Here is a 14,340-nt window from a genome sequence, read left to right as displayed (position 1 = left end):
TAGCTTAAGGAATACCCTACAGTGAATCCAGTAGTTTAGGACGAAAATCTGGGACTCATTCTTGATTCCTTCCTCTCTTCCCTCCCCATTCCATCAATCGCAATTTCCCCTCTATGAAAAGACTCATTACCTTCTTTCCTGCTCCCTAAGTAAGGCACAAAGTGCATTAGCCCGTGCCTGCCCCATGGAAGTTACTCCCAAACATTAACTGTTCATTTCCATTCCCATTATCCCCAAATCTGGCATCATCTAGACTTTCATAAGTCAATAATCAGCTTTTAAAAAATTACTAAGAGATTGTTTATTTTAATGAAATTCAGAAGGTGGCTTATCCGCCTATTTTCTTTCAGGAAGAGACCCCCTCATACCCAGAATGAAAGGAACAACGCTTGGAGAAAAATCAACTTCACATGTCCAAGCAATGCTTCGTCAACCTTGGAATGTCACAAAATGTGATTCTAAAACTCACTGGGAGATTGGCATCGGGTTGCCAACTGTGTCTTTTGCCAAATTAAGTAATATTTTAAACATTGTTCTCTGCTCAAAAAAAAAAAAAACTTGCCATTTACAGCAATGTGGATGGAACTAGAGGGTATTATGCTGAGTGAAATAAGTCAATCACAGAAAGATAATTATCATATGATCTCCCTGATATGAGGAATTTGAGAAACAAGACAGAGGATCATAGGGGAAGGGAGGGAAAAATGAAACAGGACAAAACCAGAGAGGGAGATAAGCTGTAAGAGACTCTTAATCTCAGGAAACAAACTGAGGGTTGCTGGAGGGGAGGGGGAAAGGGGGATGGGTAGTGGCTGGGGGATGGACGCTGGCAGGGTATGTGCATGGTGAGCGCTGTGAGTTCTGTAAGACTGACAAATCACAGACCTGTACCCCTAAAGCAAATAATACATTATATGTTAATAAAAAATAAAAACAACCATTCCCCCTCAAACAAACAAATGGAAAAAACCCATCGCTGTCTGCAGGAGCCATCAGTTCGTAAATGCACACCTTGATCAAAACTGTGACTCAATATTTCAGTCCTGAGATGAGCTCCGCTTAAAGAAGAGTAAGTCTAGGCTTCCAGCGCTCTTCCTTCCCACCCCACTCCAGCTCGATGCCATGCGGATCGCTTAACCTCCTGTCCCTTTTGTCCCTCCCCTTTCCCATCCTCCTTCCCCGTGGCAGCATTTCCCTCCCTTATTCAGATGCAGCATCGGAAAGTCCCCCTCCCACCCTGTTCTCTGTCTGTCCAGCAAATGGAGGCCCGTCCTCCAGAGGCCAAGTTGTGATAGACACCCACCACATGAACTGCCTGAAACCTTTTAGTATGCAGAAGAAAGAGAGAAGAGGCTGGCGGGCATTAGCCATTCATGTTCCATGCAGAAAAGGGGAGAAAGAGGGAATCTTTGCAAAACAGTCCGTACAGAAAGAACGGAATCTTAGAATAAAGGCCAGTCTTTGATATTGACTACGTTTCCCTCTATGAGCGACTAGTGACATTTCCTTTCCTTTGCAGTTTGTCATTGCCTGGTGCAAACTTAGGGGTCTTCCAGTTATCTTCCCCAGGTGCTTCCTCTCTCTCTTTCCAGGTACACCGAACCCCTAGTGAGCAGAACCCTTTCAAAGCCACTGAATGGTCTTCCTCTTTGTGGAAGCCGGGGAGGGAAGCAGCTCAAACCATCTGGTCTGTCTTGCCTTCTTGTTCATCACCCACCTGGGCTGGAGCTCTGAGTGGAGCCATTGATTACAGGAAGGTCAATGCCACGCTTCTAGCAACCATGTAGGACAATGAGAAGTCCGCCTCTCTGATGGGTTTTCTTTCTGACCCAAAGACAGAAAAACAAATCGAAAAGAAATACAAGAGGCAGGACTGGATCCCTCGAATCTGTCTGGACTTGTCAGCTCACCCGAGTTAGACTGTGACTTCAGGCCTCCTCCGCCCAGCCAGACAGGGTCCCCTCCTCCCCCACCTTCCTCTTGGGGGTTGACATCTCAAACAAGGGGACTGTCCTTCATGCTGCTGACCATGCTGTAACTCATAGCATTTTCTTTTCACGATGAAAATGACGCCTTTGTTTTCAACTCCCCAAATTTCTTATTTTCTCCGCAATCAGCTTCTATCATGCTGACTCTGAGATGCTGAGCTTCCACCATGTGTCTCATAAAAGTGTTCAGTGTTCGTGCATAGAGAATAAGGCTCCGTAGTAAGCCGGGGTTTAATAATGTGATAATAGACTCACGGTGGTAGCCGCTGTACATGCATGATTGCAACTCACGCTCATGACAAACATGAAGGCAGGTGTCATGATCATATGCCACTGATAAGGAAACGGAGGATCAGAGAGGTTTAGGTTCTTTCCCAGGGGCACTCAGCTGGTAAATGGTAGAGCCAGGTCCAAACCCATGCTTGCCCGGACTCTGAGACCCACGTGCTTCCTGCAGACCCTGTGATGTGACTATCCTTCCAAGCGATGTCTGTTACCTCTTCTTCTCTTTAACTTACGTCTCCTTTGACTGCGACTCTGGTCCAGGAGAAGCAAAGGAAGTTGTGCGTTGGAGAGGAAGTTCCCGACTTTAGGGGGTTCCGTGTGAGGTCACACTTTGAGTTTCCTCCCCGTGATGTTTGCTTATACAACGAACTGCCCTTCTTCTCAACTAAACTCTTCCTTAAGTCTCCAAAATTTAGATTTTATTCAGTTAAGGCCTTCAGGGGTGGTGGTGGTGATGGTGGTGGCAGTAGGGGTTGTGCCCATAATCTCCCTATTTCGCCGATGAGAAAATTGAGGCACAGCATTTGCCCAGACAGTGAGGGGCAGATGCAGGATTTGTACTTGAGGTGCTAACTTCAGATTTCATGTGCTTTGGCAGGGCCTAGCGTGGTGAGAAGGCTGTAGAGCGAGGGTTGGTGGCACAGGGGCAGGGTGCCGCCAGTGGGAGATCTTCTCTGCTTCCAAAGGTTGCCCTTGACCATGTGTGTGAGGGAGAGCCTGGGCCAACCCCGCTGCCTGAGCAGGGATGTTTATAGAGGGGACGTCTCCCCCACACCCAGGAGGCTGTGCCCCTGACACCCTTTAGGCTCCAAGAACCCAGTTCCAAATGGAGCAGCGACTTCAAAAACAAAAACAGAAACAGTTCACTCTCCGTCTCTTAGGAAATAGCAACAACAACAAAAATGCAACGAGAAACCTCTCCCCTCCATCTGTAACCGAATATATTTTGATCTTGGTTTCCTTGGGCAGCCTTCTCTTAACAGCTTCTAATTCACAGAGACAAAAAACATAAAACAATTTAAGGCATTGGCACTCTCAGCTCGGCAAGGCAGTTTACTCCCAGGGGAGCGTTGTTGGCCGGGGCCTTCTGAGGTTGGCTCAGCCGGAGGCTGGGAGGCTCACGGGATGAAGGAGAGGCGGCTTTTTGCTTATGCTGTTCCCTGCGTGCCGAGCTGAGACGTAGTTGAAGACAGCAGGCTGGCCGGATGATTACCAGTGGGTAGTTACAAGAGTGGTGCAGGGAGGGATGTCTGGCGCCCCCAGTGCTCTCCACGCCAGCTGGGAAGAGCCCTCACCCGGGGATGGATTTATGGCTGGCCATAAGAGCGGGATGTATGTTTTGGCTGGTGTGTTGGAGAGGGCACAGCTTCTCCGTCTTTGTTTGCCTCTCTCTCTCTCTCTTTAATCCCGACTTCAGAAGGCAAGGAGTTGGTCGTTAGTTCATTTGGATTTGGAATCTGGGCTTTTTCCCATGAGAAGGCGGGAGCCAGGAGGATTTTCGTGTCCAGTATACTGTGTTCCGTTACTGAGTGAAATGAATGCATCCCCAAATGAGCGTTAATATTAGCCAATATTTACCGAGCACTTCTAGTATGCCAAAGCCCCATTATAAATACTTCGCTTGGCTTGTGCAATGGATTCCCATTATTACCCGCATTTTACAGATAAGGAAACCGAGGCACAGGGAGGCAGGTGATGTACCCAAGGTCACACAGCTGGAGTGGCAAAGTGGGTTTGCAGGCCCAGGAGGCCAACCACAATGCTATATTATGGATGGATGGATAGAAGCTTGACATTGGGATAATCGATGGATAACTTTGGGAGAACCTCAAACCAATCCCACCTGCTTTCAGGGGATGAGAGAAGCGTCTAAAGGAGCCCAGGTTTAAGCAGCAAATTTGTGGCAAAACCAGGTTTTCTGACCTACCTGCCAGAGATCCTGCTGCCTCTCTCCCTATGCCTTCGAAAAGTCTCTAAGTCTTAGAAGACTGAATTTTCACCTGGCCTGGGTGTCCCGAGGGAAGCAGAAACACACACCTGACCCCGTGGAGGGTGGCAGACCATCCCCACTGGCCCGGGATTGAGAAGTTTTCCGGAATGTGCTGAAACCGAGAGGGCATCTGGGAACCTGGGGCAAGTTGGTCCCCCATGTTTGTGTTTATGGAAAACTCTCACCAATAAATAATGCCTTGTGTGAGCCCATGTAATGTAAAGCCTTTCAGGAATGCCACCCAGTGCAGCGGTGGCCCCGGGTTCTGATATCAGACAGACCTGCTGCGGGATCTTACGTGCACCACCGCCTTATCAGCAAGTGGCCTCGGGCTACTTACCGACCTCTCTGATCCTCAGTGTCTTTTTCTGTGAAATCAGACTGATGCTTAAATCTACCGCTGGGGATTGTGGTAGGGTTGGAATGGGACAATAAAACATCACACCAACCACTTGATAAGTATGCTGTATACTAAGTTACCCCAGGACACGTGGAATCAAGCCCCTAACTAGGGCTCCCACCATGTCATTCTAGTTAGATATCCCGGCCGACTCTAGAATGGCGGGCAGCTGGTACCATGCATGCTCTTTTGCGTTCTTCCCCAGCCTTGCAGACCCAAATGCACACAGGACCTGGAATGAACTGAAACCCCCCACACCCAGGTTCTCCCCACGGGATGCTGAGTCCCCCAACCGTCCCATGGAGGAGTGATGATTCGTATCCCCATTTTTTAGATAAATAAATGGAGACCCAGGAAGCTAAAGAGACCTGCCCAGGGTCACTCATGTCATAAGTGGTCGAGGCAAGATTTGAATGCGGGCAGCAGTCTGTCTTCGAGCGCTTGACCACGAGACTGTTCGCCTTTTCCTGACTGCCTTGAATCCTTAACTCATTCCCTTGTATTTTGCATTTTCATATTGTTTCATTGTTTTCAGCTTCTAAAATTTTATTTTATGTCTCCTGACGTAAAATAAAAATTCACTGGGTGAAAATCTTTTGGTCTAAACCAGGGTTTCTCCACTTTCGTGCTCTAGACATTTGGGGGTGGGTGATTCTCTGTTGTGGGGGCTGGTACGGGAGCCCAGCCTGTGCACCATAGGGTGTTGATCCGCAACCCTGGCCTCCACCCTGCAGATGGAGGTGCCAGCAGTGCCCCTTCCCCCTGGCAGGACTATATTTTGGGAGGAGCAATATTGCTCCCAGTTGAGAATTGCTGGTTGAGATGTCCACCTTTCTATTTTGATGTGACCATTTCCTGGATCCCAGGGTCGGTACTTTTTTTTTTTTTTTTAATGTTCTTGATAACATTAAATTGTCTTCCACAGTCATGCCAGTTCATAAGGCTGCCTGCCGAGCAGGAGAACGCTGTTTCTGCCACGTGCGCCAGTGGCCACTGTTACCCAGCGCATCTGTGGGAAATCCTTAAGAAATACTTACGGACCTCTGGGCACGGAGAATGGAGGAGCCCTAGTAGATGACCCAAAGCCACCACTTCCGGTAGGGGAATCTGCCCCTTCCCGAAGGGGCTGTGACTTGCCCCAGGTCACACCGGGGATGGGCACTCCAGCTGGGGCTCCTTGAGCGTTGGTGCAGGGTACCTTGTAACCGTGCATCCCAGGCAATGGCCTCCTCTTTCGGTCCCCATTAGATGGCTTCACTGGGGCAAACGTTATTTCCAGGATTTTCCTCCCAGGTGGTGTGGAATTCCATAAGAAAAATTTTTTTTTTATTGTGCTGGCTGTGGATAAAGGCAGTACTTTGGTGGTGAGGCAGGGAGTGAGTTGAGGAGCTGGTAAAAGTTTACGGGCTAGCAGCCTGCCACAGACTGGGTTTATTGTCCTTTGTAAATTCTCTGCCATTTTCCCCCCTTTGAAGTCAGGAGCAATGGAGTCAGTGGCCTAATTGATACAGGATGGGAAGAGGCTTGGTGATGCTCCCAAGAGACAGGGCTGGTGTGTTCCTGCAACTGTCTACTGTTGGGTTCCTGAGCTTCTCAAAGGGGAAGGATCTGTGGACCCAGCTCTACTTAGAATAAGCTCAGGTGCCCCTTAGGGCCTTACATGCCCCAGCCCGCATCCACCTCTTAGACTTTGTCTCCCACTTCTCTTGGGCTCACTGTGCTACAGCCCTGACAGCCATTTTTCCTTGCCTTCCTGTATCCTATCCATTCCTACCACAGGGCCTTTGCAGTTGCTGTTTCCCTCTGCCTGGGACTCCCCATTCTCAAGGGCTTCCCGCAGCTGACTCTTCTCATTTTTTGAGGCTTCTGCTCATACACCACCATCTCCAAGAGGCCTTCCTTTAAGGAAGTTCCCTCCCACCCTAGTCACACTTTATCGTATGGAATTAATTCGCCTCCTTTTTATGCTCACTATGTGAAATGTCCTTACATGTTTACTTGTGCGTGACATGGTCTCTTTCCTGAGGATGGCAACCTTGCCTGTCTGGTTTGCAGACTTATTCCTGGTAGCTGGGACAATGAGCACGTAACAGCTACTCATCAGCTGGTAGCTCAGGAGGGATTACTCCATGTAAGACAGCAGAAAGGGATAATCAAAGAAGGGAAATAAAATATGGCACATAAAACACCCACAAGAAAGCAAATACAGGGGGTGCTGAATGCAGGAGGTGCTATGACCCTTCTGAGGAGGGACCTGGGGACCCTGGGGAGTTTCCCTGCAGGAGATGGCATTTGAATGGGACCTTCCAGAATACAGAGTTTACATGGGTGGGGAGGAGTGGGGGAAGTATTTCAGGCCAGGGATTGGCTGGGGTCCTGGGGAAAGGCTGAGGTTTGCTCTGGAGACGGACGAACAGCGGTCTGGTTAAAGACACAGACTAACAGCAGATGACACGCGATGCTCCGTATGTGTGTTGGATGGGTTTGGGGACTTGAGTCTCATGGGAGGATTTGAATGGTGCATCATGAGGGATTTAAGAACATGACACATCTGGAGTTAGATGGAACTGAGGTTTCGGTCTGTGTCCTTATGTATGTTATGTAAAGTAACTGTGTCCAAGTTACTTATCCTTTCTGGGGCTCACCGTCCTCATCTGGAAAACTGGGGTTCAGTCATATATAATACCTCATAGAGGTTCTATACGGACTCGATGAGTAATACACATAAATTGCTTAGAATGGGATGAATAGGGCCCCAAAATGTCAGTGATCATAGTTAACGTCAATAATACTACCTAAATAGGGTATTATAACGACCGCTACCATAATTACAGATCTATGTAGTAGGTGGTGAGCTCCCCATTTTACAGATGGAAAAACCAAGGGCAAAAGCAACCAGTGGCTCACCCAACGTCCAGGGCTTGTTAAATGGCAGGGGTTTGAACCTCCCCGGCCCTCCCCTTCTCCCTGTCTCCAACTGGACTCTTGCCCATGGCTCTGGACCTTGCCTCTCGTGGAGTTCTGTCTCCACTCCTGGCGTGGCCATCCCTAGTTGTTATTGGATCTCTTCACCTTGCCCCAGACACTCCTCCATTTGGGAGGTGACCCGTGACTTTTTTTTATCTCTCTTGGCAATGCCCCAACCCCTCCCCCATTCCTTTGGGAGATTTCAGGAGTGACTCTACCTCCCTTTCGTGCCACTTTGTGGCCCAGCGCTGGGCTCTTCCCATCCCCTGTAGGAGGCAGCTGCTGCTCGCCCCTCCCCATGGCCTGGAACGGCTCATCTCTTGCCATTCTTAACAGGTCCCTCCATGCACCTTGCCCTTTCTTGCCTCTGCGCCATTGCTCACGCCCTGCCCAGGGACTGGTTAACCCTACCCTGGTCTTTGCCTGTCCACCTACTAATCGCTCTTTAGGACTTGGCCCCATGCAGCACTGCCTCCCAGGCAGAGCTTAGTTCTCTCCTCAGGCCTCCCCAGCTTAGGACTCATGCACTCTGCTGACATCATGGACCCACGAGTCTTTCTCTGAACCCAGGGCGGGGACCAGATCTTGTTTGTCTATTTTGGCATCCTCCGTGGACTCAGCCTTATTATCTGTTACAGAGTAGGAACTTGGGTTGTTTGTAAACAACCCAAAGTGAATGAATGAATGAACACATGAATGTATTGAAGATAATACCGCCAAAGCCACTGAAAGACTGTGAACTTAGGAAGAATCCAGATCAGCACCTCGCTCCGGGTTCTCTGGAGCCCCAGCAGCTCTTGGCACATTCCCTGAAGGTAGACATGATTGCAGGGAGAAGCGAAGAACGGTAAGACTCCCAGGATCATCCAGAACAGGAGGTCCTCAAAAGGCTCTTTTTTTCCACACCTGCGCATACAGGATAATTGAATGAATTACCGACTGTATGCCTGTACGAGGATAGCCATACACGTTAGAACTGTGGGCTCCTCTGGTCAAGAGACCGGTGTGTGATCCATCTTGTGTGCCCAGCTCCCAGGTAGGCAGTGGGGTCCTCGGATTCCGGGAGTCAGGAAAACTGCCATCAGCTCCAGCACAGATCAAGCCTCACCCGTAGCCTGAGCATCAGAGAGAACACGACTGCCCTTCAGACGCCATGGGCAAGGTTTTGTTCTGCCTTTGCAAAGTTCTTTTCACTCCTGTGGTCTGAAGCCAGTTCCTTAACATTGTGTAAACATGGTTTTGTGCGGTCGAAAATGTATTTTAAAAATGTCACTAATTATCCCGTGGCCTGTAACCACTCTTTCAGGGCCGTAATTGGCCTGTCATGTAAATACCTAATTAGGGGTCTTGGAAAATGGGGCGGATGGGAGGACCCAGTGTCCTGAGGCCTCCTGGCTACTTCTCCCTCTCCAGGCCCTGGGGGAGACACTGGGGTCCCCTGCGTCAGTGGCCAGCGGAGGAGGGATGTTCTCAGGCTGCACCAGGGGATGCGATGCTGTGGCCCCCTGGACGGGGCTGAGGCCGGCGTGCATCTGCACGCAGGGAATTTTCGAGCTACCAAGCTTAATGGGAACCAACTGCCCCAACCCCTCCTCCACCCTCCATGCCCAGAGAATGTGCTCATTTCAACTCAAATGACTCACAGATGTGTCTCTGGCTCCCCACTTTCCTTTTCTCCCCAAATAGCCCGGTTTGCTAGGGTTCTGCCCTTGTTGTAAGAACATCTCCTCTGAGAGTCAACGGCAGTCCCAGGGACGTGGGCAACCTCCTAGGTGAACCCATGGTCAAGGCTTCAACACCACCTGCCCCGCACACCTCACTTTCCTCCCCGCTGACGCCTTGAAGGACGGAGATGATGTTCTGTTTGTTCTGGGTAAAAACAACTTTTCATCCCAGACATGATTTTGGGCACCAACTTTTATCTGCCTCCTAGGAGATTTCTTTTTATGACTTCCCATCCGTGTGCAAAGGGCAGAAGTAGATCGATTGCATCTGGTCAGACAGTAGCCATTATTTCAGAGATGTGGCAGAAAAATGAGCAACGTCCACGTCCCCTGAGCTCGTTCCCGCTTCAAAGCTTTTCCCTGTAACCAGACCCCTGGCTCGGCAGTGGGGTGATTTTTAGGAGCCGGGGTTGCCCAGGCCTGGGAAGGGCTGGGCCCCATGGACCCGAGGCATGCTGATGTGAGCAGCAGACACTCTGCTTCATCTCCTTGAGGTCATTCTTGGGGCACTTGAAATGATCTGCTCTTCCTTGTCCTTGTCTGGTCTCTGGGAGGTCAGAGCAGGGGCCTGGGGGACAACAAGAAATAGTCAGGGTCCGGATTAGAAGATGCTCCCTGATTGTAAGGCTGTGGGGGGCGGGCACCCGTTACCAAGCGTCTACCCAGTGCCTATAAACTTGGAGGCTTGTCGGGGGAAGCATTAAATGAGAGACCTTTCTCTACCTAGGAGCTGGGTGAGCTTGGTCCAACCTTTTATCCTTCTGAGCCTTAGGGTTCTTATCTAGAAAATGGGTATGATAAAGGGCCAGCAAGGGAGTTATTGGAAGGCTGGAATGAGCCAGGGTCTAGCTCCCAGGTGAGTGTTCCACGAGTTGTCATGAAGTCTTCTTGGTCTGTCTTCTCATCTGAAGACTTCATTGGATGTCGGGGGAAGCTTAAATAATTTGTGTGTAAAGCATTTAGCATAGTGTCTCACATACTATGTTAATCATTACTTTGATGACTCTTCCTCTCCTATTATCATCTTCTTGCTTAAATATTTTGGCCACGAGCGGGCTCCGAAATTGCTGCACGGGGGAATTAAATGACTTGCTCAAGCTGGTGCAGCCAGGAAGTGGCAGAGCTGGGACTAGAATCCAGGGCCACGTGATTCTGAGTCAGTGGCCTCTGCTTTGTGTCCAGTCATCCTCTCACATCCACGTAGAAGGGGCTGAGGCTGTGGGCAAGCGATGGTCACGAAGGAAGTTCCCAGGGGCTCACTCACAAGAAAAGAGGCAAAATGCACAAAGAAAGAGCACCATTCCTGGAAATATTAGGGGTGTGAAGATTTTGTGAGCGGGAGGGTGATATATACAAGGGCAAAGAGGAAAGAGACACATGGGAAAAAGAACACATATATTTTTGTTTATTGTGAGAAGAAACCACAACGATAAATTCATGATTCTGATTATTTCTATTTTTTTGCTGACGTTTCTTTCACTTCCACGATGATAAAACAATAACGGAGGTAAGCAACATGTCGACACTTTTTGTAACTGTACCAACAAAAAACACCTTGCGGATTATCTGATTATCTTTCCTTGGATGCCTTTAAAAAAGGTGAGAGAATACTGTTTGTTTAGCAAATGATGAACTGATTGGGTGTGATTTTTTTAATCGCCAAATTATCACATAATTTTCACAAAAATTTGGAAATATAGAAATATAGAGGAAATCTTTAAAAATGACTCACAGTGCTCATATCCAAACATAACCACTCTTAACATTTTAGTGTGTTTTCGTTTGAGCGTTTTTTTCTCTAATAGTTAAAAAAAGCACATGATTTTAATAATACTATAAAGGTAATATTGCCTTGTGCCTTTTCCTGCAGTATTTTCACATGGCCATTTCCATATTATTGCATAGGTTTTCCTGAACCAACGTGTAGTAAGTCAGCCAAGGAGGGACACACCGAAGTTAATCATTCCCCCAGGGTTGATACTACCCCAACAACGTGCCAACGAAGGTCTTTTTTTGCATGAAAATTTTTCCTTTTGTCTCTCCCCTCCCCTCCTCCCTCCCTCCCTTCCTTCCTTCTCCTTCCCTCCCTGCCTTTTTCCCCTTAATGCTTGGAATTCTCCTTTGGATGAATTCTTAGAAGAAAAATACCAAGATCAAGTTGTGAACAGTTAAGACCTAGATGGGTGTTGCCAACTTTTCTCCCTGGGGAGATCCCATGTACCCTCTTGAGGTCCCTCTCATTTTTCAGTTTCATAACCATGGGGACAACAGAGGGACACCATATAGTCATTCGTCACTCAAGGAGCAACATCTGTTGACTGCTTACTTCATGCAAGGGCTTCGCTGGTGTTTTTCAAGGCTTCATCCTTGGGTCTTCCTAATGATGAGTCAGAAGTCACGATGAATCAAAGATGGGACTGACCTCAGATTTTCAACTTTTCTCTGGGAACTGACCCTCACGGTTCTCTGAGGGGACCTCTGACTGTTTGGGGGAGTACCCAGTGGTCCAGCATTTCCAGGAAGACCATCCTGATGTGTTTGAGCACCCAGCTTCCATGGGACAAAAGCAGCAAATGCTCATTGTTTGAGCTCCTTGGAGCGAACACTTAAGTGTCCCAGTAAGCATTAAAGCACTCTACCTCCTCCCTACCACTTCTCTCTGACAAAGCTTTTATACGGAGCACAAGCACCCATAAATAACAGACCAACCTATAAATAAATACAGCTGGGAGCCCACAAAAGCCCTTGACAAATGCTGTTTATTTAATTTCTCAAGTGTGGTCCATTTGAGATCCAATCGGAAAGGCCCGCTAAGCTTTTAAAAGGCCAGCTTATGTGCTTAATCTTGATTCGCCTTTGAGGGGCCATCCTGCCATCTCCCCACACCTGCTTAGCTCAATAAAGCACCATGGCCATCTACAGGGGCAGGGATCAGGGACAAAGACGTATTTGCCAGGTCCTCCCCAATGAGGGGACTCAGCTCTGGACAGGTCAAAGTCACACTGTCATCATTAATCTCGCCCCAGCCTAGTGCCAGTCAGATCTGTCCTCATTATTCATTTACTAGGTGGGAAGGTCTGGGTCATCCTTAACAGCTTCCAGAGGAGTGAAAAAAAAAAAAAAGCCAGTGGTAAGAGCAACATGGAGCCAGTGTGAGCTTCATGCTATGAAGTGTCTGAAGCATTAATTATTTCACAGGCCAGCAAACAGGGCGGCGCATCACAGGAGAACGTGTTGCTATGAGCATCCCAATGGCCGCACTTGCCCATCTCCTTCCTGCCCCTGGACTCTGGCTCGTGCTCTCCCTTGTGCATCGGATGCCCTTCTCCTCCTCTTCATCTAACTCACTTGCTTCCTCCTTCAACAAGCGGCCAGTACGCCACTTCTGGGCAGCCTTCCTGGACTAAAATAGGTCCCCTCCAAAGAAACAGACTATATTATTGTTATTTGTTATTCATTTTTATAGCATCTTGTGCCTCTCTTGTAGTTCTACCCACCAATTCAAGCAGATTATTCCTTGTGCAGGATTTGCTGACTTACCTGTCTTGCTCAGGCACACATCACCTCCTGCCTGCTCCCCGTCATCTTGCACCTGAGCAAATGCAGAAGCTTCCCTCCCGAGTGCTCTCGGCTCTCCTTGGCCTCTGCCCCTCAAGTCTCTGCTTACCACAGCAGCCAGAGGATGCTTTGAACACATAAGCCACATTGTGTCCCTCCTCTGCGCAGAACCTCCCTGGGACTTTTGTCTCATCCCGAATGAAAGCCAAAGTCCTTACCAGGGCCAGCTGGGCTCCACAAGATCTGGCTCCCATGACCTCTTTGACCTCATTTCTGGTCACTCCCCTCTTGCTCACTCTGTTTTGGCCACACTGGTCTGTCAAGGTTCTAGAAGAGTCTGAGCACATTCCTGCGTCTCTCAAAAGTAGCTGTGGGGCTCTCTTTCTCATTGTCCATTTCCTACTCAAACAGCATCTTAACCGAGAGGCCCTTCCTGATCACTGACACCCATCGCCAGAAACTGTTCGCTCCCTTTTATGACACTTCACATGTTCTACGTTTTGGTCTTTGGCAAAGCACACAGGCCAAGCATACTGCTCTGTCTCCACTGCTAGACCAGTCCCTGACACATAGTAGGGGCTCCGTAAATATTTGACATAAATGAAGGACCGTATTTTAAACAATGAAGCTCCTTGCTTGGACAATATAAATTTTTGAGGTTGTACAGGATTTATCATCAGATGGTTAGGAGTATGAAGAAAAACCCAAGATGGGGAGAAGAATAGAATCATCTGGAAAAAAAAATGGAACCAATGAGCTGTGCTCATGTCTGGGCAGACAGCTGGGGGTGCTGCCACAGGTCAGCTTGTCATGATGCTCTGTGGTGTGCAAGCTTGTCAGTCAGCTGTTGGAGGAACAGTGTAGGGCACAGCCAGCCAGTGGTGAGCTGAGCTCAGACTGAGCTACAGTATTGAGTTTTAGCCATCAGCAGATTCCATGAGGGATTCTTTCATTAGATTCTCTGAGGGTTGAGGCCTTGCTTGCCTATGTGAAAAAGTCCCCACTTGGTATTTATCCTAAGAGGCAGGACGGGGCAGTAGATAGAGTGTGACTTTGAGTTCAGATGGTCGTTGGTTCGAATCCCAGCTCTACCACTCACTAGCTATTTCCATGACCTCTTCAGGCAAGTCACCTCACCTCTTTGAGATTTATTTTCCTCAGAAGTCATTGTACTTCTCTCCAAGGATGCACTTTCCTCCTGGACTTCATCTGGAACTTCTCTTCTCTTGGTTACTGTGCACCAGCCACACTGGCTTCCTTTCTATCCCTCGAGGCCATCCTGCCTCAGGACCTTTGCACTTGTTCTTCTCCCTGCTAGGAAGTTCTGCTCCCAGTCCCGCACAGCTGATTCCTTCTCATCATTGAGATCTCAGATGAAATGTCACCTCCTCAGAGAGGTCCTCCCTGACCAGTCTATTAGAAATTGCC

This window comes from Lutra lutra, chromosome 12 (assembly GCF_902655055.1).
Source record: "Lutra lutra chromosome 12, mLutLut1.2, whole genome shotgun sequence".
NCBI classification, from domain to species: domain Eukaryota; kingdom Metazoa; phylum Chordata; class Mammalia; order Carnivora; family Mustelidae; genus Lutra; species Lutra lutra.
Note: the sequence above shows the minus strand (reverse complement) of the source record.